At 40.1% G+C, this 23,975-nt stretch overlaps 1 protein-coding gene across 8 annotated transcripts in view; it reads right to left on the bottom strand.

Annotated features, from left to right (window-relative positions):
• The window catches only part of LOC144060919 (uncharacterized), a 46,034-nt gene that overhangs the window by 16,061 nt on the left and 5,998 nt on the right, over positions 1-23,975 (bottom strand). For 6 of the 8 annotated variants that reach the window (XR_013296039.1, XR_013296038.1, XM_077580863.1 and 3 more), the window contains exon 3: positions 17,418-17,566. The gene's annotated coding sequence lies outside the window, so the exon portion shown is untranslated. Of the gene's footprint in view, positions 1-2,502; positions 2,602-17,417; positions 17,567-21,837; positions 21,946-23,975 lie in introns of those variants that run through there. The other 2 variants (XM_077580862.1, XM_077580864.1) reach the window with 2 other exon arrangements.

Raw genomic sequence — 23,975 nt, forward strand, 5'->3', positions numbered from 1 at the left:
GCTCTCATGACTCCATACAGGGACGCTAGCGTAAAACATGCACTGATAAAAGAGGTTGTCAGTATAAGTGGCAACGCAAGATGGCTGCCCTCTGGCTTCAGCTGCGAGAGTCCTATTGACAGTCCATTCATATACAAGTCCATGATTTCAACACAGCCTAGTTTTTGTTGAAAATTATCCAACATCAACAGGCTCAGAGGCCTTCTGTAAATTTTCTTTGCTTACTTCAACTTCTTCCCATGTTCCAAAAAAATGCACATTAGGCCCACTACACACTGAGCAACGTAGTTACATGCAACTGAAGTGGCCCATGACAAATAAAAGAAAATACAGATGGCAACTGTATCTACCGATGAGCTGCAACGAAAAAATAGCGACCCCAAATTGGGTTTTGAAGCTCCACATACAAATATACGGTACAGTGTTATTTTATTACGGAACCACAAAAACATGGCAGGATTGTCAAAGAAGAAGCAGATTGCATACACGGTGTAGGCTCCTTCATAAAGCTCTTGTGGGAGCTGGTTAAAAAAATTAAAATGACTCTGAAATTCAAACTGCATCCCAGAGGACTGTTGTACCTCACCCAAAATCCTTCTTCTTATCCATGCTGTCATTCACAGCAGTCGCCTGGGCGAGAGAAAATAAAGGACCTGGGGTAGAGCGGGGGGAGTCGTCAGCATGTGACAATTGTGACAAGAGCAGGCAAAGTGTGTAGCGCCGAGGACCACCACACAGATTTCTCCATCTCGTCTTTTTTTCCCCCCACTCCCAAGATGACAGCTTAATGTCTACCACATGCAATATTTATTCCCATCGTGTGTCAGACTGTCTAGCTGTCCCAGGGAGTACAAAGGATGCCACTTATTAGAATAAAAGCTGAGGGAAAGTAATCAAGGACATACGTAACACATCAGCCAATCATGCTCTTTCGAGCATTAAAAAAAAAAAAAAAAAAATGTGGCTCCCTCCGTTCACAACAGCAAAACAATATTCCTGATAATGAGCGCTGAGGATCGTCATGTGGCAACTCTAAATTTATTTCTCAGGCGTTACGTGTGTTCACAAAGGCAAAAGGAATACAGTTACCCCACGTTTATCACAAGGAATATGCTCTGGACGCAATAGGTACAAATCAGTGACATACACAGACCTTATTAAAAAAACAAAAACACTTTTGCTTCTGATTTTACCCATCACACAAACTTTAACCTCGTTTAAATATTAAACCATATTTTTTAAAAGCATTTCTTGGTGCCTGTTGTTACACTATCGCTCCCACAGTTCTCCAAAGAGGCAAAGCGTTTTGTGACTCCCACATGAGAATAACTGTAAAACTGAAACAAACAGATAACCAACCAAACCATATCATTTTGACTAATAAAAGTCCACTAGCTTAAATGCTTACGTATAATGTGAAACACCATAGACGAGCTAACATAAACTAGCCTACAGGTTGATGTTATAGTTAAGGATGTTCGATACCACTTTTTGTTCTCAACTCTTGACTAATCACAGATAGCGATACAAAGTATTCAATTCCACTAGTACTTTTGATAAATAGAATTTTCAGGGGAATAAAAACGACATCATATATCCCACTATAGAATTTTGCCTTAAAACTGTATTATTTAATAGCAATTTACTAGTCCTCTAATTTAGTTGCTGATTGTAAAACAGCCACAATAGTATCGGCCGCTGTCGTGAGTACCAAAACTTTTTGATATAAGGCTTTATATCGCCCCAATGCTACACGCCCATCCCTACTTATTGTGATAATAAACAGTTTTTTAAAAAAAACACACACATTTTTATTCAGACACAAATTTATGCAGCCAGCATTTCTTATGCTAACATGTAACAAACTTCTCCTGCAATGCAAACTGCTGGACACTCCGAGTCCGATTTAGGCCTCATAAAGCAGCGAGACGTGCCCACTTTTAGTGGAGAGCAAACAGACTCCATCACAGGAAAAAACTGTTAGTCTGCCATCTCATTATAGCCGCAGAGCTGGCACCAAGTCTTGACCAGCACAAACACCAAAAAGAGACAACATGAGACAACTGGGTCAAAACTGTGTCCTTTCATTAGCGGGAACGAGGGACAGCCAACAAGTGGCCCGACTGGACTGCGAGGACTTTATGATAGCCATCTGTTTCTGTTTTGGCACATAGACTCTTGTGTTGTTATTGGAACAACTTGCTGAAGGGATCCATTAAGGCTGACTCAGGCCTGTAGCGTGTACATCTTAGCTTGGGAAAGTGTACAAAAGAGTGTCCATGACATGTACTGCATCCCAGATGGTCATATAACAGTAGGTACAATATAGTTAGTAAGGAAACAAATGTCAGAATTTCAACACAATGTTTATACAGCATAAATTGGGGGACTTTCACTTATGTAGTTGTATTATTTTTTTCATCATGCCATCATTCATTGATCCTTAAGTAATAGCTAAAGAAAGAAGAAACCTAGGTAATATCTTGAATCGCATATAAGTACCTTAAAGCATCTATCCCGTATGGAGATAACACGAGCTGACATGTGGCACGTCCTGCTAGGCTGGGGGCTCCTCCTTCACTTTAATTGTCAAAGCTCCTCCTACAGGCCAAATGGAGTACATGCGCTTTACATACTGTTCATTTTCCATTCACACAAATTACATTCGAACCTCGAATATCCTTATTATAATTGTCTATGTCAAATTATAAACAGTAGACCAAAGGTGAAATTTGACAATAAACATGAAGAGTCTGCAAAAAAAAAAGAAATTCCCTTTGTGCATTTTGGGTCATGTACACTGTTGCTTTGTCTTAATAACTGACTACTTGGTTATTGTGTTACTTGTATAATCTTAACTCTGCTCGCATGTGAATTTCTACACTCTGGAAGGAATAAAGAGCCATTAAATGTGGATAACAGAGTTTTCTCAGATGTGTTTACACATTTGGTTTTACCAGTGGCCACAAGGATGTTGTGTTCATTGTGTAAACCACTGTGATCTTGTGGTCCATTTACTCCCATTTGCACTCTTTTGTCTTGCTGCTTTCGATTGTACGTACTTTATGCACACACCAACAAAATACTTTTACAATGGGGTCGTATTTCTTTTTTTTTCTATCAAAATATAAAATTAGCCTTCAGAAGAGGGATGGTTGGCTGAACTTGAGACACAAAATACTGTTCATGTAAAGTGAATACATTTACTGAACATACTCTATTAAGATACACAAAAAATCTGCCAATTACAATGACAATACTGTTTTGACTACCGATTGCAGAGGTACCATTTAAAAATGCCATTATTACTGAGGTTGTCTAGTTAAGTGACTTCTCAACCAGAGAAGATTGAAGACCAATTCATCTCCAAGATGATAAGTAAATATAGTCAGTCATTTATTTCATAAGCCTGAAATGGTATGTGTGCATTACAACTTGTTAATTTGGGGAGGAAAAAACTTGTGGCACAGCCTTGTGGCAACGCAAGTGTCTCATTAAATCTCAGATGGCTGATTTAATAAAAAAAATCAAAATAAAGAGTCAAACGGCTATATAGGGTCTTGTATTATTGTTCCGTTTCTGATATATAAAGTTTTAGGTTTAAAGGGGAATTATTTAAAGGAGCTGTTTTTTTTGTAGTAAATGTTGCACTTGTGGTAAGGGTTACATATATATATATATATACACACACGTTTTTGTTTAAATTGATATTACCTGCTTATAATCAAGGCATCACTGTTTATTTTCATGTTTTATTTGAATTAAAAAGAAGACAATGCCTGAGAATATTTACATCAAAAAGACAAAATAAAACGACTTTCATTTAATAGTTGTGTTATGTTCTATTTTAGGAGATTTAAAGGTGCATTGTGCCATTTAAAAAGGTAACGTTAAAGCTTTTTCTACATCATGCATGCTCCACCAATGCCCAGATGAGTACGACGAGCCCTGACTGTTTTACTCTGACTGCACCGATCAGCTTTTATATTCCCTTTATAGTAGAGTGTGCGGACCCAGCAGGGGCGGCGTTTTTCTTGCCTCATTTGAAGTCATGTCTTTGTTTGTGAACTGTGGCTGTCGCTTTAAGACCATGCTCGCTTTAAGATCGTACTCGCACACGCACCATGAACGAGCCTGACACAGATGCTGAAGTGGGCCAGAGGTGGCAGTCGCGAGTAAAAAAGTGACAAACTGCACAAAGATCCTTTAACATGTATAAGTGGGGGTACTCATGATATGGCAAAAAAAGGTTTGGGGGTAGTTGAGACAAAATAGGTTGGGAACCACAGGCCTAATTTGTGTCGCAGAACTGAACTGCAACATACTGAGAAGTACTTCATAAGTGTATTTTCGCTATTGTCAAGTGGCTTAAGTGTCACCACAGTCTGTAGTTCTAAACAAATGAGTGCAAATGTGTGCAGTCACCATAATAAACACTGTTAAATGAATACCTCTCTGAGTTGTCAATCAAAGCACTACATCAGTGTTACCTTTAACAAGGCTGCCTTTTTTGACGAATTGCATCTTACTATACAGCGCAGGTGTATCTAACCCTGAGTCTTTATTGCCAGCCGAGGTCCTTTGGGTAGTTTGTTATTCGAAACCACGATGGGAGCAGATGGAGGCGAACAACAAAACAACTGTGATGAAGGGTAACATGATGAAAGTAGCCAACACAACACATAAGGAAGCCATTAATGTTCATCAACATGTTTTATGTGCAATGATAGGACTTCGTAGTAAGTCAATAAAGGCAGATTGGAGGCCATGGGAGGACATACAGTACACAAACATATATCCAAGCCCCCCCTTATTTACACTGTACCCTGCAGGAGAAGAAAGACTGCCGACACATTTACAGACAGGTCAGGCTCTCAGGATTTGTTAAAAGGTCAACTTGTCTACTTACAAGGCGGCAATTTACTTTAATGCACATGGTTTGAACGAAGAAGGGGCCGGGGGGATTACAAGAAGTATGACTGAAATACTGTATCATGACATCTTTCTCCTCTGTCCTTTTTTTGCCACCACAAAATATGACGAAATACGAAGATATAGGATAGTATCAAAAAAAATACATTCATGTTCATGTTTCTCGCCATATTCACAGAATTTTAAGCAATTGTTTTTTTTCGTTTGTTTTGTACAGGAAATCTGAGCACTGAGCTCTACTGGAGGAGCAAAAAGAAGAGGCAGAGAAGGTCCCCAACATTTTCTAACAGAGCAACGTCAACATGTCTGTTAGTATTGCTGTTTGCTCCTTTTGTACTGCATGTGTTTTATAAGAGATTGACCACATCTACCTTTAGCGCCACACCAGAAAAATGTACCGGGTTTTGAAACTCCACATACAATATGCTACCAGGGTTCACCAATTTTGGTCCATGAGGTCCGGAGTCCTGCAGGTTTTAGATGTTTCTGCCTACCAACATACCTGATATTAAAGATCAGGATCGTTATCAGGCATGCTGATGAGCTGATTATATGAATCAGGTGTGCTAGTGGGCAGAAACATCTAAAACCTGCAAGACTCCGGACCTCGAGGACTGGAATTGGTGAACCCTGTGCTATACTGTATAATTTTTTTGTTGGACCACAAAAACATGATGACACAAAGAGAGGAAAAGGGTGACAATATGGGACAGAGTGGTAGATATTTTGAGAGGCTGTTGGCAATAATCTATCACCAGCGATGCTAATTTCTATTAGCCCATCTATTAGCGTTAAGCTATCAGGCTTCCATTACACCAAACTTACACGGCTTGACTGAACAATGTGGTTGTATAAATCCACAACGTTTAATTGTTTCACAATAAACTGGGAGTCACAAATAAACAAGCTAGCACATTTTGCTTTTTTTTTTTAGAACTCTAGAAGTGATAGAGTGAGAATAAGTGCTCAGGTATTCTTTAAAAAGTGAAATTGTGTTTTAATAAATGTAGGAGGGGTAAAACAAAAAAATCTTACTGAATCACATATTCAACATCACAACCAGCGATCAACGGGGGCTTCACTGTGCTGATAAAGACGTCGACGTCTTGTAAAATAAACAATACCTTAAGTGATGAGTGAAAACATGCCAACGCCGGCAAGGCTGAAACAACCACATCATCACCGACACTTTAATGAGCCTCTCTCCCAAACAAACGCTACTATAGGAAATGTCTGTCGACAAACGAGAAGAAAGCCTCTCGATAGACTCTTGTAGATGCCATTCCGTATCACGCAATGCCTCTCAGTCATAAACACATGACAAATGCTGCCTTAATCATTTTTTACGAGCAGGGATGTGCAGGGGCAGCGCAGGGCCGGAGGGGAGAGGGGGGTCGGCGAGCAGCGGGCGGGCCCCTGTTGCACAGAGGAGAGGGCTGTGCGCTAAAGTCTCCTCTGGAACATCACTGGGCCAGCGCGCCTTTGATCTCCGCACCGCAATTACGCCTGCACCCAAATGAGCATGGAGTCGCCTCGGAGACAGACTTCAAACATGCACATGGATGCGTTCTCATACACATGCGCCGTATAGGATTGGAGCCATGTGCCCCTCTCTACGCTAAATGATGTACTGTCTCCAGCAGAGAACCTGGGGATGAAAGCCGGCCTTGCTCCTCGTCTGATCCTTCCATTAATGATGCTTTTCTAAAGCTAATACTGCGCATTCTTCTCTAAACAAGGGCAACATGCTATGTGGCTTCTGAACTCCAAGCAGGATGATCTTGTTTGAAAATGGGCCATTTTTTGGAGCTTCTGGAGCTCTTATCTCTGATGTGTGTGAACTGAGGAGAAATAGCCATTTAAAAAAAAATAGATAGATTTGGACATGGGCAAATGCACTTGGCCAAACAGCACTTAGATAACACAAAATAGCTGTAGGGAGCTGCAAGCATTTTGGAATTGGATGGTTGAAGGTTTGAACCCCAACCTTGATGAAAGGGACACTGTAAGTCTGATGTTCATAAATAACCAAACACTGACATTGCCAATCAAAAATATTGCCTGGTTGTTCAAAAGTGCCAAGCTGCAGATTATGATGCTCAACAAGCTAGAAGAAGCCAACCCCCCCAAAAAATATTATTTACAATATGTGCCTTCGTAATTATGATTAATATTATGTTTGTGGAATATGAATTAAGCAGCAAAACCCACCACGTTATCAATCTCAGGGGCAGTCATTTGCTCAGGGCTCAGAATACGACCAATCACAGCTCGCCTGTTTTCTGAGGCTGTGCCATGATTGGTTGTTACTTGAGCAATTGTGACGTCATCTTCAGTCGACAGCAAGTGGCAAAATGGTCGCCTGCCTGAGTTGGATAAAAACAGGTGGATTTTGCTGCTTAATTCATATTCTCCAAACGTAATATTCATCAGAATGCTGTAATTAGACTAGTGAAGTTGGATAGAGCATATTATTGTAAAGAATTTTTTGGGGGGTTGTCTTCCCCTTTAACAGCTAAAGCTTTAACATTTTTCAAGGAATCCGCTGATTGAGCCTTTGTTGATTCTACGGCTGCAACTAACTAGTTATTTTAATCATTGATTAATCCACTTATTTTGTCAATGAATCTATAAATTCACCCAAAAATAAATTTTCACCCCTTTATCGCAAAACAGAACATTATTTAAATCTTACAGTGCAATATATATATATATATATATATATATATATATATATAGATTGATTAAATGAATGAATTAAAACACCTTGAAATTCAAACATTTCCTGAAAAAGTGCATTGAATAAAATCGGTGAAAATGTCCTGAATGACAGTCGTTAGCGCCACACCTAAAATTGGCTTATTTGCCTCATTCTGTGAATCTCTTTTTTCCTTTCAAACATTACAGCTGAGATTGCAATTTGTCTAGCTGTTTGCTTTGAATAGTCCGTAACCATATCATCATCTCAACTGCGCTTAAGGGGAGAAGAAGGGAGAGAAAGAAAAAAGAAAAAAAATCACACACGGAAGCTTGGCGACAGGCAAATGGCAGTCTGGCGTCTCGGCTGCAGACCGGCTGCCATTAGGGCTGAGACCAAGCGTTTATTGTACAATTAGGGCCAGCCAGATCTACCTGTAATCATCTCCATACAGGTGTGAGCTCCTCTCTGGACAAGGGAAGTGACTCATCACTTGTCAAACATCAACACTTTGATGTCAACATTGTTCATCGTGGCGCCCTGGAGACCCTGCAGCAGTATACTGTTTGCCTGTTTAAAACGCTCTGATTTATTGCATCTCTCACAGTTAGGGGAAGAAAAAAGAAAAGAAAACATACACAGACACGCACGCACACAAAACTCTTCCGACTCAGGCTAGCTATCGCGCAGGCGGTGGGTGAATCATTTGATTTATGACTTCTGTACCTCCTCCATCTGTCTGACAGTCACACAGGATTTCGTGTCAGGAACATTTTAACAATCACAGGTGAATGAGTGTCCATGTTGTGATACAAGGAACTGACAATGATATTGGAAAAGTGAATTTTTCGTTTTGTATTGGTGTGGTAAAGGTACAATTACAGTGCAACTTCACCAGTCCAAGCATTTATGGTGCCCTAAGCAATATATGATTTGGGGCCCTTGATGACCATTGCTTGACTACTTTACTGATACTGTACAAGTGATGAACTTAAAATGTCATTGAAAATAAAGTTTAAACTGCGCAGGCTTCAACTTTTATGGGGGGGAAAAAACAAAAACTTAACACAGGATGTGAAACTCCCTGCAAAATAAAAAATAAAATTGTCCTGTCACTCAAATAGGTTCATGTGGCTAGCATATGTCCACAATATGGTTGTGGCTTGGATACAGTACAGCACATCCCACAGTGTCACCCTAGACTGGCAGCGAGGTCATCCAGTAAGTCACCAACTCACTTGGTTTTGTGTCATGTGTGGGTCCACATAACAGAGACATTTTAGGGAACGTTAACCATTAATTAAACATTTTCAAGATCGTTTTGGTCAAATTACAATTCACAAACTGTGTAACCTCAGAAGCGTTTGGATTCCACTGCCGCAGAAGAATCAAAGCTAATTTAGCATTAGCCAAGTAAAGTGCTCAGGGATTTGGCTTTAAAATAAATAAATAAAGGGAATATATGGGCAGTACGATATACAATTTGTTAATCAATATTTAAGTGGACCATTTGAAAAATAAAACGTTGCTTTTATTCATCCTATTTGGACAAAGTATTTGTCATCTGTGGGGATTTCCGGGCTACTAGTGCCACTTGTAAAGCATGCCATTAATGCTAGAATTGTGAGAAACATGTGGCAACATGTGGCAACAAAGCCAAATATGTGCAGTGAAACCATCTTCAATATAACCGTCCCGAGAAGAGTTCCCCCCCCCTTGTGATTTACTGAGCATCAGCAGATGGTATTAATGACTTTTTGCTTTGAACATACTTATATTTGCTGTTTTGATATTTAGGGCCTTCACTCTCTTTGATATTGTATGGAATTGAGAAAATGTTGTTGGAAAATGGGGACCATATGCTCGATGAAGTGCTTAATGAAGTTTTGCGGGCTGTTTAGGGTTTGCAGGGCAGGATGTTGTGTTCGGGCAGACTAAGTGACACTGTCAGACTCGGTACATCGGCACACACTCATCCAGGTGCCTACAAACTGATATGTTGCAGTGTGTTTGCATGCACTGTATAAAGTCTGTTCATGATACTGACCAAAGGGGAAAACTGTACTGACAGGGTGAAGGAGAGTGTTTCAGTAGTGGTAAAAAAATAAAATAATAATAATTTTAAAAAAATCAGTAGACAAAATGTCTCTGGAATGTGAACGAGAGTTTCAGTTAGGTGTATGTGAGCGTTTCAGTAGTGTGTATGACAGCATTTTAGTAATGTATGTGGCATTCAACGCTTCACAGTAGTCAATGCATGAGTGAGTACGGTATGTGAGGATTTCAGTAATGTGAATAAACATATCATATCATATCATATATCAATAGCTAGTGTGAGAACATTTCAGTATACTGTAAGAGCGTTTCAGTTATGTGTGTGAGAAAGTTTCAGCAGTGTGTGTTGGAGAATTTCGGTTGTGTGTGTGAGCAAAAAAATTCTGTTGTGTGTGAGAACATTTCAGTAGTGTGTATGATAGTTTTTACTAGTGTGGGAGAATATTTCAGTAGTGTGTGACATGAACGTCTACAAGAGTGTTTCAGTGGTGTGTATGACAATAATTTAGTATTATTGTGAGAGCACTTCAGTAGCTAACATAAAAGTGATTCTGTAAAGTGTGAGAGCATTGCATTATTGGTGTGAGTGAGTTAAAAAAGTCAGTAAAGTGTGTGAGCGTTTCAGTAGTTCACATGAGAGCACTTCATTAGTGTGTGAGAATATTTCAATATTTAGTGAGAGCGTTTCAGTTGTGTATGAGAAAGTCTCAGAAGTGTGTGTCAGAGATTTGCAGTTGTGTGTGCGTGCATGTGTGTGCACGCGTGAGAAAAAACATGTAATGTGTGAGAGCATTTCAGTTGTGTGTGACATTTGGGGAATGTGAACAAGAGCATTTCAGTGGAGCAATTTCGTAGTGAGTGTGAGAGCATTTCAGAATTCAATATGAAAGTGAATCTATAAAGTATGAGAGCATTGCTTTAGTGTGAGACTGAGTGATCAAAAATGTCAGTAATGAGTGTGTGGGTTTTTCTGTAGTGAACATGAGAGCATTGGATTAGTGTGTGAGAACATTTCAATAGTTAGTGCGAGCGTTTCAGTTGTATATGTGAGAAAGTTGCAGCAGTGTGTGTCAGAGAATTTTTGTTGCATGTGTGAGCAAATACAAACTGCAGCGTGTGAGAGCATTTCAGCAGTGTGTATGAAAGTGTGTCTGTAGTGTGTGATAATATTTAGTAGTAAGTGTTAGAGAGCGTTTCCGCATTTAATTAGTGTGTGACAACATATCAATAGTCAGTTACAAAAGTCAGTTACATTCAAATGAATGGAAGTGAGCCCCGCCTTTTTATATAAATCCCCCAAAAATTGTCTTTACACTCTTTCTGTCTTCCTTGACTGACAGCCTCCCAAACTAGGACAATTGAATCAAGACTTACAGGAATGACATCATCCATGCTTACACAACATGGCAGCAGCGACACGTTTGAGGAAATGTCACTTTTATGATCAAGAAGAAAGTGATCAATGCGTCATAAAAGTTCAGTAAAAGCAATAAAAAAAGAATAGGACGAGTGAAGAGACGCTACTTCAATTATGGTTGTATGTCATGTTTATATGTCTTATGACTGCAGAGATGAAACCGGATCGCTGCCTCCAGCTCATCCGCTTCACATTTGTTCGGAGCTTGGGTGGCGTGCGACTGGCAGAATGATAGCAACATGTGTCATTGCGCTTCCATGAAATTATGTCATTTTTGTCTTGTGCCGACTTGTCCAAGGACGGGAATGGCAAGTCTGAAGGCCACGAACGACTAAAAATCGTACCTCCAACGTGAATGCTGTCAAGTCTCAACTATCAGATAACTGACGTAGTTTGCAAACTCTTTGAAAAGTAACCTTTTATTGGTCCTCATAAGCAAAACAAAACAAAAAACATACATTCATTTGTGACTTTCAATTTGTATCACACTTTAAAAATAATGCAAACTATCATTTTTTATTTTATTTTGCTGTTCATGGGTATGTATAGATTTGAGTAAAATGAACATTTTTGTTTTATTTCATGAACTAATGACGACACAACTCCTCTCTGGGATTCTTATGCTGCATTCGGGGAAGGTGGGAAGTCGGACTATTCCGACTTCATACCAGGAAGTATGCACGGGAACGCCCCTTTGAACTCGGAAACCCGGGGAAAAAAGTACCCCGTCTTCACCGAGTTGTTTAAGTCTGACGTCACTCAACAATGACAAACCCCGTAGAGACAATGACTGTGAAAGGCAAAATACAATTTTGAAACATACTTATCTATTAATTTATGAGTTACAGTAATTTAGTTATTCAAGAAAAGTAGCTTTACCCAACGCGATTTTGAATCAGCCATCTTTGTTGTTTACAATTTCCTTGACCACTTTGAGGTCAGAACTGGGAGAATCCAAGTGGGAGATGTCAAGACTTCCCACCTTCCTCGAATGCAGCATTAGAACGGCAATAATGTAATATGAGTCACAGAGGATAAATAATATTTTCCTGTGAGCATTATTTCATCTAATTACATGTGTTGGTTCACTGCTCATGTTCAAATAAAATACTTGCTCAACACTTCAATCTATGAAAAGAAAGAAATGCCTAAGGTGGGCTGTAAAAAAAAAAAAAAAAAAAAAAGAGTAAAAAAGCCAATTTAAGACAACGCTTTTTATTAGATTTGCACATAAGATAAGAAAACAGCAAATTAGCAGTTGGATTTGAATCTGACATGAAATGCGCTCAGACGTGTTTCCTGTCATCCATTGCTGGAGTTTTGCACATTAGGTCCTGTTTGGGGTTAAAAGAAAAGCGTGTGAGCGAGAAGCCATTAAAGGAGATGAAAAAGAACATAAACCCAGCAGGCCGTGTGCTAATTGTTTCCCCAACGCGAGGCATCCTCATGCCAAACAATGACCGATGACTGCGTTCACATTGAAGCAGGAATGGCGAGTCTTTGACGTGCACCAGACCTCCTTCCCTTCTTGAAATCATGACAAATTCCCACTGGGGTGACTCACACTATAGTCGCAGTTTTGAACATTCATATTTTGACGGGATTGTTTAAGCAAAAGAAACGAGGGTGGGGGTGTTACGGAAATTCGAAAGTTGCTTCGTATTCCAGTAGTAGAATGTGAGAGCGTTTCAGTAGTGTGTATTGTCATAGTAGTGTGAGAGTATTTTAGTAGTGTGTGAGAGCATTCATGTAGTGCATGACAAAAAATATCTGCAGTTGAGTTGAGTGGATTAGATCAGACAGACAGACAGACAGATAGATAGATAGACTGACGGACAGAGATAAGTGAGAGAGGTACAGTGTTATGTGAGTTTCAGTAGTGCGTATCATTTTAGTAGTGAGAGTGTTTTAGTAGTGTGTGAGAGCATTCATGTAGTGCATGACAAAAAATATCTGCAGTTGAGTTGAGTGGATTAGATCAGATCATAGTGTGTGAGCATTCATGTTGTGCAGAAGAAGAAAAATCTGCAGTGTCAGTAGTGTCTAGGAGGAGCGAAAGAGAGCGAGAGATTAGTGGTAAAGTTTCAGTAGTGTGTGAGACCATTCAGCAGTTCCTGAGAGGGTGTTGTGACATTAAAAATTAAAAACTAAAAACATTTTAGTCATGATTCTTGGTAGTGTCGTGGGAGAGTGGTTTGTGTGAGTATGACAGGTTTTCAATGGTGTATGCCCGCAAGAAAAAAAAAATCTGAAGAGTGTTTCAGTAGTGTGTTTGGGCAATTTAGTAGTGCTTGTGAGCAAAAAATAAATAAAAAATGTCAAGAATTTTGAGTTTCAGTTTTAAATGTGTGAGAGCACTTCAGTAGTATGTGTGGATGACAAGGAATTCTGTATTCTCCGTGTGTTTCAGTTGTGAATGTGAGACCATTTCAGTAATACCTGTGTGAGTGTGAGCGTTTCAATAGCGTGTGAGAGCCATTTGGTCATGTGCAAAACGAAGCATCAAATGTCATTGAAGTGGTCGTCAGTTTGCCCTCTGGTGGACAAAACAGCAACGACTTTCATTATATAATAAAATAAAAAAATATCATGCGCTGTATCCCCTTGGTCTGGATTGGACGCCATGACGGGCTGGTTCCGGCACGCGGGCCGTGTGTTTGATAGCCTGTATGGCGAATACATGAGAGCAGAGTCAAGACGGGTTCTTGACAGGAAGAGGGTGGAGACTGGGAGGGCTCCAGATAGAAAAGTTGTAATAAAGAAACGGAGCCTATTATTGTTGATTTATCGCCGCAGAAATTAGCGTTCTCGTTGTTCCTATCAACTTGACCTGCCTCTTCATATGAAAACTCCCCCACCCCCTGAAACACTCCCCTTGCCTCCCTTTCCCTCCCAGTACCCTTAGCGCACTTCACAATCACACTGGCTTTTGAAAGAAGTGATGGGGGGGGGCGAAAAAACCTTGCCAGAGCCTCAATTACACAATGGCAGCAAAAAGCTCCACACGCTGACCCCCAGCCAGCTGCATTCACTCTGGCCGCATCTCTCTCCGCAGGAATTCTAAAGACCTTTTAGTCAGGCAGCCAGAGTGCAGCCAGCGGGAGAGGCGCACGGGAAGAGGTGCGCGCACACACTCCGCCCGTCCGCCCGTCCGGCCGGCCCAAGTCTTCACAGAAAGATTAATCATGTGTGAAATGGAAACAGCAAACGGCGACTGACACGGCCTGAACTCGCTCCAGGTTTCCCTCATCAGCGTGCGGCTGCCGCGCGGCGCTCCCCTAACAGGCAGGTGTTAATAAAAGACATGCGGGTCCGCGGGGGTCAAACGCAAATGGCCGCCACCGCCGAGCGCCGCCGGTGGGCTGCCTTCCCATTATTGTTGTTTGTGAGACCATTTATATGGACAAAAGCGCTGGAAAATTGTTCCTGCAAACATCGCTGCAGCATTGTTAGCAAATTGTGATAACAATGGAGAAATATAGCACAGTTGGTTATGATTTTCTTTTTGTATTTTTATTGTTATTATTATTATTATTAGCAGTGACTCAAGATCTCAACACAGCATTTTAGCAGAATGAAGCACTTAAAATATACTGACAAGCACTGCAAATGTATAGACAGTATACATAGTCAATAATAGTACTGTATATAAATTCATGCACATACACACATATTGTATATTTATATAGTAGGAGTGTCAAAATTATTGCGTTAATTTTGAGTTAATTTAAAGTTCGTTAAAGACGTCAAAATTTAGCAGTAATAAATTAAATGCATATATTTGTGGAGACTGTGTTCAAGTTGTATTTTACAATTTTAAATGTGCAGAAATTACTTCATGTTAAAGATTTGATAGCTCTTCATATGAAAAGAAAAATTACAAATGCAATTATGCCAACTAGTGGCAGAAAAATGACCAACACAAATCAATATCACACTTTCTATAATACAGGACATCTTTTTAACTTTAACTTAATTTTATGGATTACTATGAAATTACTGTATCAATGACTAAAAGATGCAGCCAACATTTTTTTCCACTTTTATGTTAATGTTATGTTAAGAGTATGAAAAATATATATTTTATTGTACATTTAGAACAGATATAAAAATTGTGATTTATTTCGAGTTAATTATTGAAGTCAGGCGATTAATTACGATTAAAAAATGTAATCGCCCGACACCCCTAGTATATACACACATATGTATTTTAGAGGTGTGGAACGATTAATCAACAACTAATCAATCTCTAAATATTTTGATAATCGTTTGTTTCGAGACCTTGCCAAATCCTCGGAAATTTGGCCTGTTAACTGGAAATATTTTACGATTTCTGGAGTCAATCAATAAAAGCAGACTATGTTCAATCAAAATAAAACATCACAGATGGAAATAAAAATTATAGAGATAATCGGCAGATTCAATTTGTCTGTCAATTTGAAAAAAATTGAAAAAAAAAAAGGAATGGATTTTTTTCCGAATAATCAATTAATTGACCAAATAATGAGATTAATTGATTAATTAAATCCCATACCTACACACACATATATGCACATTACGGTAAATGGTACTTGATTTCTGGTTCTGGATTATTATTATTTTTACTTAGAACTTGAATTACTTTAACTCAAATGTAGGCAAAACTATAAGAAGCTTCTTCTTTGTCATAGTACGTTTCAAGATAAGGCATCAAAATGCATTTAATGGCGACATAAACATGCAAATACGCGACTGGCGGCAGCTGAGCGAGGCCCACACAGCCGGCCGGGGAGACAATCACGGCGCGTCCCTCCCGTCTTAAAAGCCTGGCACAGCCTTTGATAGGCGCCATTCTTCCTTGCCATCTAAAGAGGTCTTCCATAGATTTGACTTGCCTCGCGCAACCTTTGACGAGTAATGTAGATCATTTTTATTCATTGCCAAAAATTGTCAGCAATTATGCGCGCAAAGCGGCCACCTGCCTTGGCTGAATGGCTGCTGTTAGTGGGGCTGCATGGCTGGCGGGGAGGCGCGGCGAGGAGGGAGGGAGGGAGGGGCAGCCGTGGTGGGGGTGGGCCGTGCAGCAGGTGAAATGGCCCCTCTCGTTAGTGTAATGAGTGGTCCGAGCCTCGGAGTGGCGGGGGCACGTCGCTCCGAGTGAAATGCCACATCCCCCTCCTTAAGTGCATCATGGGACATTTACAGTCAAATCGCAGCTCAAGTTGTCCGTTCAGACTTAATCATCTTAACAACGTGGCCGCATTTTCACACATCTTTATTCGGCCTTGCACCTTTTATCCCGTTCTTTTAAATTTTGGCATGGCAGCCGGCATGGTTAGTGCTGGCGTGGCTGCTTTGGAGTGCCTCGTTGTCACAGCGTGGAAAAACTTTGCGACATCCCGGTACGAGTATATATTTGCTCTAACATGTAGTTAGGTGCCAAAATTACTCGATTAATCGACAACTAATCGATTATCAAATTAACTGACAACTATTTTAATAAACGAGTAATCGTTCAGAGCCATCGTTTAATTTAGCCATTTCAGACTCTCAACAGTAATTATTCTCGGATTTAGCAGCAATTTGGGAAAAAAATATTTTTGTAACGCACTTTAATGCAAAATGAAATTCTATACAATTATTCGATTGAATAATCAACAGCATAATTGTGTTATTTCTGAAAGCCCGAGAATGAATAGACATGATAAAGATTCTAGATGAATTAGCATCCATTTCCCAGTGGTGTTTGATTGAATAGGGCGGGGTTTCAGCACATTCAATGGACACGCTACAACTAATCACCAGTCCCCAAAAATCACATTCATCATTGCCAAATTGTGTTATAGTGACTCCTTTGCACATTGCATGTAAAATAAAGCATGAACAACTATTTCCATTTTGAATGCCTCTCGACAGACTTTAAGGTTCTTGTGCGTTCTCACCAATTTTGGTGTGCTGTAGACAGACGCATCACCTGCTGTCTTTGATTAAGCGGCTGCATGTTGACTGATGTGAGTATTACTTTAGATGAAAAAGAGCTGGTGTGGAAACACTTTCATTAGGCCACAGCGCTGACCCCGGGTCGGCCACTGAATAAGTAACTCTCTATTAATGATTTCTGCAGCGGCACACTCCTGACCCCTGATCGCTTTCAATCTCAGAAAGGGATAAAATGGCGAGGGGGGGAGAGGGAGGGAGGCCTATTGCGTGGAGGGGATTAAGAAAAACACACTTCTTGGTTTGCCATGTGTGTGGGAGGGTGATTATTTGTGGTGCGCTGCTGTGAGGGAGGGAGGGGGGTGGGGGGTGCAAAAGATCCCGCTGAGACGGACTCACGTATTCTGGTTTGAGTTTCTTCTCTAATGGCCATCTTCTCCAGATCACGTCCTCGTCCTTCAGCCTCAGCTCCTCGCGAATGATCTTCATGTCCCTCACGGGGTCCGCGCTTTCCTCAACATAGATGACATCCTCATCGTCGAATGCACCTGCAGCGCAAGGACAAACAACAGCGCATCAGTATCGATTTTTTTTTTCTCTTCCTTCCCGCTAACAGCAGGAGGGAGTCAGATCGGTAAAAATGGAATCAATGAGTCTTGTCCTTCTCCAACAAAAATGTTTCAAATTATGACGGTTCATAAACAAAACAATAAAAAAAAAAAATAGATGGCATAAATTCCAAACAGCACGCCACTAGAGTGGTTAGCATTTCAGCCTCGCAATTCAGAGGTTTGGGGTTTGAATCTTGCCGTCCTGGTGTTGATTTTTGCAGACATTCCAAAAACTTTCATGTTAGGTTCAGTGAATACTTGCTAGAGCTAGTTGAGCTCATCTGCTGAGTCATTATAACTTTAGGCTAACGTTTTTGCTAGCTAGCAACAATGTAGCTTTTAATCAAAAAAGCACCCGTTTTTGTGGTATACTGAAGATATTTGGGTTTCAAAACTAAAGATGAAAAGTTCAGGATTCCGGCTTTTATGTCACGGTATTTACCTCTAGACAAAGATGTGTTAAACAACTCAGGACTTGTGAGCAAGGCCAGAACTGTGAGGCAGATGTGCTAACCGCTAGCTTGCCATGCTGCATTTTTCTCTACATTCTTATAAATCAATCATCAACAACCATGTCATAAAAGGTACCACCATCTCATTCAACAAGGAAGCCAGGTGAAAGGCTCAACGAAGCGTGCCTGGTATGCTCAGCGTGTGCTCGGTGGCGTCGGTTAAAGCTCCATAAAAAAAATGGTGTTGACAGACAGGTGAGGTCCCAACGGCAAGCTACGTCACCTCTATGATTGGCTCATTAAAAATCTGTCACACCGTAAGTGAACATGCCGGAACCTTGATGCACGCTCGGAGTATTGATGACTCACAGGTGTGTCACAAACAATGCCGTCAAAGACTGAAACGAGTATAATGCGTCATTACAAACAACAACTTGTTATAGTAGTGTCGTGCAAGCTCACTTTATGATTTGGTTACTTCCTGAATAGTGACTTTTGTACAGTGATGTAACCAGTGGTGGAAATTAAGAAAATATGTCCCTGTAAAGAGAAATATGTTGAAACAAACATCCCTGTCAAATCCTATTGATTAATTGCCATTCATAGATAAAATGAGGCTTGAAAATTGTGAATCATCAAACTGTTGTTTCCGCTCTTGCTTAACACGGGTAAACCACACCGCACTCGATTGTCAATCAATTACGTCTGCTACGACCTGAACAATGGTGCTACTAGATCTTTTTATAGCTAGTTCAAAAAACATGTTTGAACCACAAAAATACATTTGCCCCGGAATATATCCGGTTACTGTCATTAGCTAGTTTAGTATTTTTCGTTAGTTAGCTCAAATGAGCAAAAATACAGGGACAGCTTGTCCTGTAACGTTTTGTTACCCCCATAGCAGCACATTATAAGCAGTGAAATATTTTTTACTTTTGTCTTTAGTTTTGGGTGACTGTCCAATTTTTGAGCCTTGGGTCCTGCATCGTGATGAATTTCACATTGTCTTGTCCTGATATTACGCAGGTCCTGTCCCAGCGTCTCTTTCTTTTTTTTGTCATGTGTATGTCAATCACAAAGATGTCATAGCGATTCATACGATAAACCCATTACCTAATTTGCTCCCATCCATCCATCCATTTTCTTGGCCGCTTTTCCTCACAAGGGTCGCGGGGGTTGCTGGAGCCTATCCCAGCTGGCTTCGGGCAGTAGGCGGGGTACACCCTTAACTGGTCGCCAGCCAATCGCAGGGCACACAGAGACGAACAACCAACACTCACAATCACACCTAGGGACAATTTGGAATGTTCAATTAACCGTAAAAATACGGTCTAGTCTAAATATTACCATGCTCCCAAAGACGTACAAATATGTTCTTTTTTAAAAAAGAAAAATATTACCATTCTCCCAAAGACGCATTTATACATTTTTGTAATGTTTTTTTTTTTAAATGCTAAAGCATATAGAAGGCTTTGATGCAGTCTCTGAACTGAAGAAAATGCTTGAAAAAAATGGTAGTTATTACAAAGACGGCTAGCAGATGGCAGCAGAGTATAAGAGCTCAACCAGGGCCATGTTACAACAAGCTCTTTCTTTAATGATGAAACTTAGCTATATTCTAATGCTAATTGATGCAAAACAGAAACAGATAGAAATATACTTTTTTTTCCTGACGAAAGAGAAGACTATCTTTCTTTTGTTAGATTCCATGTTTTTATAGTAAATAGAACAGAATATTGTGTGGGCCTTGCAAAATCAGTCACACTCCAGTAAAACAGCCGGGAGTAAAGGGGGTTGCTTCAGTGAAAATGGCTGGGAGTGAATGAGTTAAAAAGGAATGATTTAACTGTTAAATTATTTCCTATTTACTGCCAAATTTACGTCATCCTGCCATTGATGAAGTTTGACTGAATGTATTTATTATTTATTTTTGAAGATCTGGTCACCCTACTGTAGCTACATTTTGGAGTCTGTACTTTTTTACATAAAGACTACCAGTCTTTTATTCTCCACCTATCTGTACTTCTCTGTACAGACTATGAATACTTTGCCACCTCTGCGTAATTATTAATAGTTAGCCACAAGCATGTTAGCATGCCAACAAGAGCAATTAGCATCACCACTGGCTAAAAGGGAGTTCTTGCACGTCACAGTTGGAAAAAAAAAAAAAAAACTTCCCTCGAATGCACGCGAGCTTGTTCTTCTGCTCGATTCATTTTCTTTCTTGCGCTTCTAAACCAGTGTCACTGAGTCACGAATGATTTCATACTCGGCCTGTCAACAGGAGCTGTGGACTTGCGCACAAGCTGTCATCCTGTGCTGTCCCTCGTGCTGAAATGAATTTACTCAATTACTTTGTCTAATCAGCCTGTTTTGGTTCGTCTCCTCTTGCAGAGGTACTCTACAGTATAAACAGTTCACTTAGGCTCCACAGAAAGGGGCTAATCAGCGGAATTATTGTTTTGCTGCTCCAATTTACCAGCTCCCTGTTTAGCAGTGATTGCAATGAAAATTTGCCATTGTGTTTGTATGAACTTAGGAAATATACTGCAATGTAATCACTCTGTTTGCTGCATGAATATACATAAATGAGCAGCAATCCCAATGTACAGTTCGGAAATCCTGCCGTGCAAATTCTTCCTAGCAATTTTTGCACATCAGGTTTCAACAGTGTTTGAATGAGCAATAAATCTTTCATGATTGATTTCAATCAATGTAAAAATGTGGCTAATCTACAATGTGATGTTATCTTACATCTGTGACATGGAAAGCAGATAATTCAATAATAGGAACGGCTTCAGACGTGCATGAGCAGCTGATCGCTCACTATTTAGTCTTCAACTGACATTCGCCTTTGGCCACCACATATTCCACCGTAATTCCCTTCAATTAAGTCTGCCTAATTAAACATTCACGTCAACTTTACAGCCGCCCAATTCGCGGCTGAGAGCTGGGGAACAAATGCATGAGAAGAAAGAGGAGAAAATGAGAAAGTCTGAGGGGGCACTTGTTACAATTAGTCCTCGACTCTTGTGAGGCTGCCACCATGCATACGAGACCACAAAAAAATAAAAGACCAGCTTCAGGGGGTGTCACAATCTAACCAACTTATTTTTAATGTTGTACAGTGTTCCCTCATCGATTAATTTCCACGAAGTTCATGAGGCAACACTTAAGGCCAAATGTTTCCAGGTAGAACGACTGATTGGAGGGAGTGACTTTGGATGGCCTGATTAGGGGCCTGACAAAAGCCTCCAATTTTGGGATTTACAGCGGCACTCCAAACTGGGGGTGCCCGCCAAGAACTACAGCATAATGTGACTCTTAGTCTTAAATGGTTTTAGGAAAGACCTGCCCCGCCAGTTTTGGGGTTTTTCAGTAAACGTCAGCCTCCTCCCCCAAAGAGAAGCTTTAGCTATCATCACTTTTGAATGGCGTAGACAGACAAGACTGCAATCTGTGTCAAAGTCAAAGATCAATACTGATACTGATTGAGCGAGCGCCCTGTGATGTCGCTACCTGGGAGGATACGTGGTCAACATAATTCCGTTAAATTACAGTATTCATTCGCCTGCAACTTCCTGCGCGTGTTTTTACATGCAAGGCGGCTAAGAGCATGTCTGAAGAACTTGCATTCCTCTCGCTGCCTTTAAAAAATGTTCACGCAAAGTCAGTGCCGCAATTCTGCTGGCATTCAGAGCAGTAAAAGCCATTTTATGGGCGCGTTGAGGGGGAAGCACATGATGGGTGTCTTACCGGTATTGAGATATGTTTTTATAGGATTCATTAAAGTCACAGCTATATGATGACATCTTCTGAAGTCTTTCCTTTGCGTACTGACATAGCAATTACCATCAATACATTGGCAACTTAAAGGCAGCTTTACAAAATGATGTGTTCAAAGCACTCTGATCCAATCTTTAAGGTAAAAAAAAAAAAATTGATTCACAAATAGTTAAAATTTTGTCTCATAAGCATTAAAGGAAATGTATGCGATCATTTAGCCTTCAAATAATATAACTTGAATGTGCATGTTTACTAGCCATGGTAAACCTTGGACACCAGAACACCTCAAAGTTCACCTATATTTTTCTTTTTCGTGTTTTCGCCTAGTATTGGGCAGGGAGAGAATTTGTAAATTTTTTGTCTAATATATTCATTATATATTTTTATCCAATATTTTTGCCTCATATTTTTGTATTTTATGCATTTTTTGTCTAATAGTTATAATTTTCCCAAGAATTCGTTTTTAGAATGTTGACTATTTTTCGAATATTTTTGGGTGATATTTTGAGTTTGTTTTGCTATGTTATGCATATGTTGCCGATCTTTCTGTATTTGTGTACTTTTTTGTATAATGTGTTTTGGCATAATTTTGTGCAATATTTTGCCTACTTTTTGGGGAACAATATGAGTGTATTTTTTTTAACAAATATTTTTGACAATTTTTGTTTGTATTTGTTGTCTAATATTTTAATTTTCTTCCCCTTAAGAATTTGCCATGATCATATTTTTCCTAGTATTATTTTTCCAATATTTGTCCTCGTATTTTAAATTCTGTTTTTTTTTTTGGGGGGGGGGATTTGAAGTTGTTGTTTTTACCTGTTTGTGTATGTTACTAAGATTTTGCCTATACTTTTTAGAACATTTGTATGTTTTTATGAATAATCATCATGATAATAAATACATAGCTTCCTTTTCTTATTGTACTCCAAGAAAATGAGAAAAACTCTTCAGAAAAATAATGGTAATGTGTAGCAAAGTCGAATGATGTGGAGAAGATCAGGTTGATGGTGACCCCAAAAAATACCCGAACCAAATCGATTCAACCTCTCATCGTTAGCTTGACCATTGACATTCCATTTGTTTTGCTAAAGCGGAGAGCACGAGAGTGCCTGGACTGGGAGCAAGCTTCGCATGCACACAAGTGTTGTCCCGCATCAGCGAACAAACCTTTTCAGGTCCTTCACTGCCATAGTGCCGCTGATTGCACACCCACCAGCAATTTCCTAACCAACCGCCACCTGAACAATGATGTGTTCGCCTTTCAGACCCTCCGGCCTTTCAAAGCAAAATCATTTCACAGTTTGGAACGAGATCTCCATAGCAACTCCTTTTTGAGAGGTTTAGAATCACCATCCAATAATTCTATGATCATCGGGCCTTGCCATTCCCAGTGGTTCTTTTCACAGTGGACAGGAGTGGAGGGCGGGGGGGCCACAAGGAAGGGGGGGGGGGGGGGCTGAGTAGGAGGAGGAAGCAGGAAGAGTCGCTAGTCTATTTCAGGCAATTCATCTTGCGGGGCCCATTAAAATTCAAAATATGGCGACCTTCAATCACCGAAGATTTTATTTGGAGCCGTGGCGATCTCCACTCAAGATGGGAAGGCATTTTGCTCTAATCATCCGCCACGAGTGGAAGCTGACAAAAACTCTTCATTCTCGCTCGAGCAAAACGCTCATTTAAATGCTGTGACAGCACCTCAAACACAAAAGCGCACAAGAGGAGGATGATCCCGCCGCCGCTAAATGATCCGCACACATATTTGCCAATATTGCTTAAAACAACGACTAATATGAACTAAAAACAAAGCGTGCACGCCAAAGGGGAACAGATTATAAAGCAAACAAAGGATTGAAAAAATAAAGCATGTTTGCCTTTAGTGATGAGTGGGTTAGAGTTGGAACACCCATGTAACGTGAAAACTATTTTAAAAAAAGAGGAGGGGACGTTTTTTAGAGCGTGCAGTAGTGAAATGTATGAGGCAGTTCCTCTCCTCTCGAGCTGTCTAACAAAAACGGAGTGTCTTCACTCCTTTTTGTGTAGTGTTTAATAAATGACTAACAGGTAAACCTGACAATGGCGAACAGATATAAGGAATTCAGCAACGTCCT

Source organism: Vanacampus margaritifer, chromosome 11, assembly GCF_051991255.1.
Source record: "Vanacampus margaritifer isolate UIUO_Vmar chromosome 11, RoL_Vmar_1.0, whole genome shotgun sequence".
In the NCBI taxonomy this organism is placed as follows: domain Eukaryota; kingdom Metazoa; phylum Chordata; class Actinopteri; order Syngnathiformes; family Syngnathidae; genus Vanacampus; species Vanacampus margaritifer.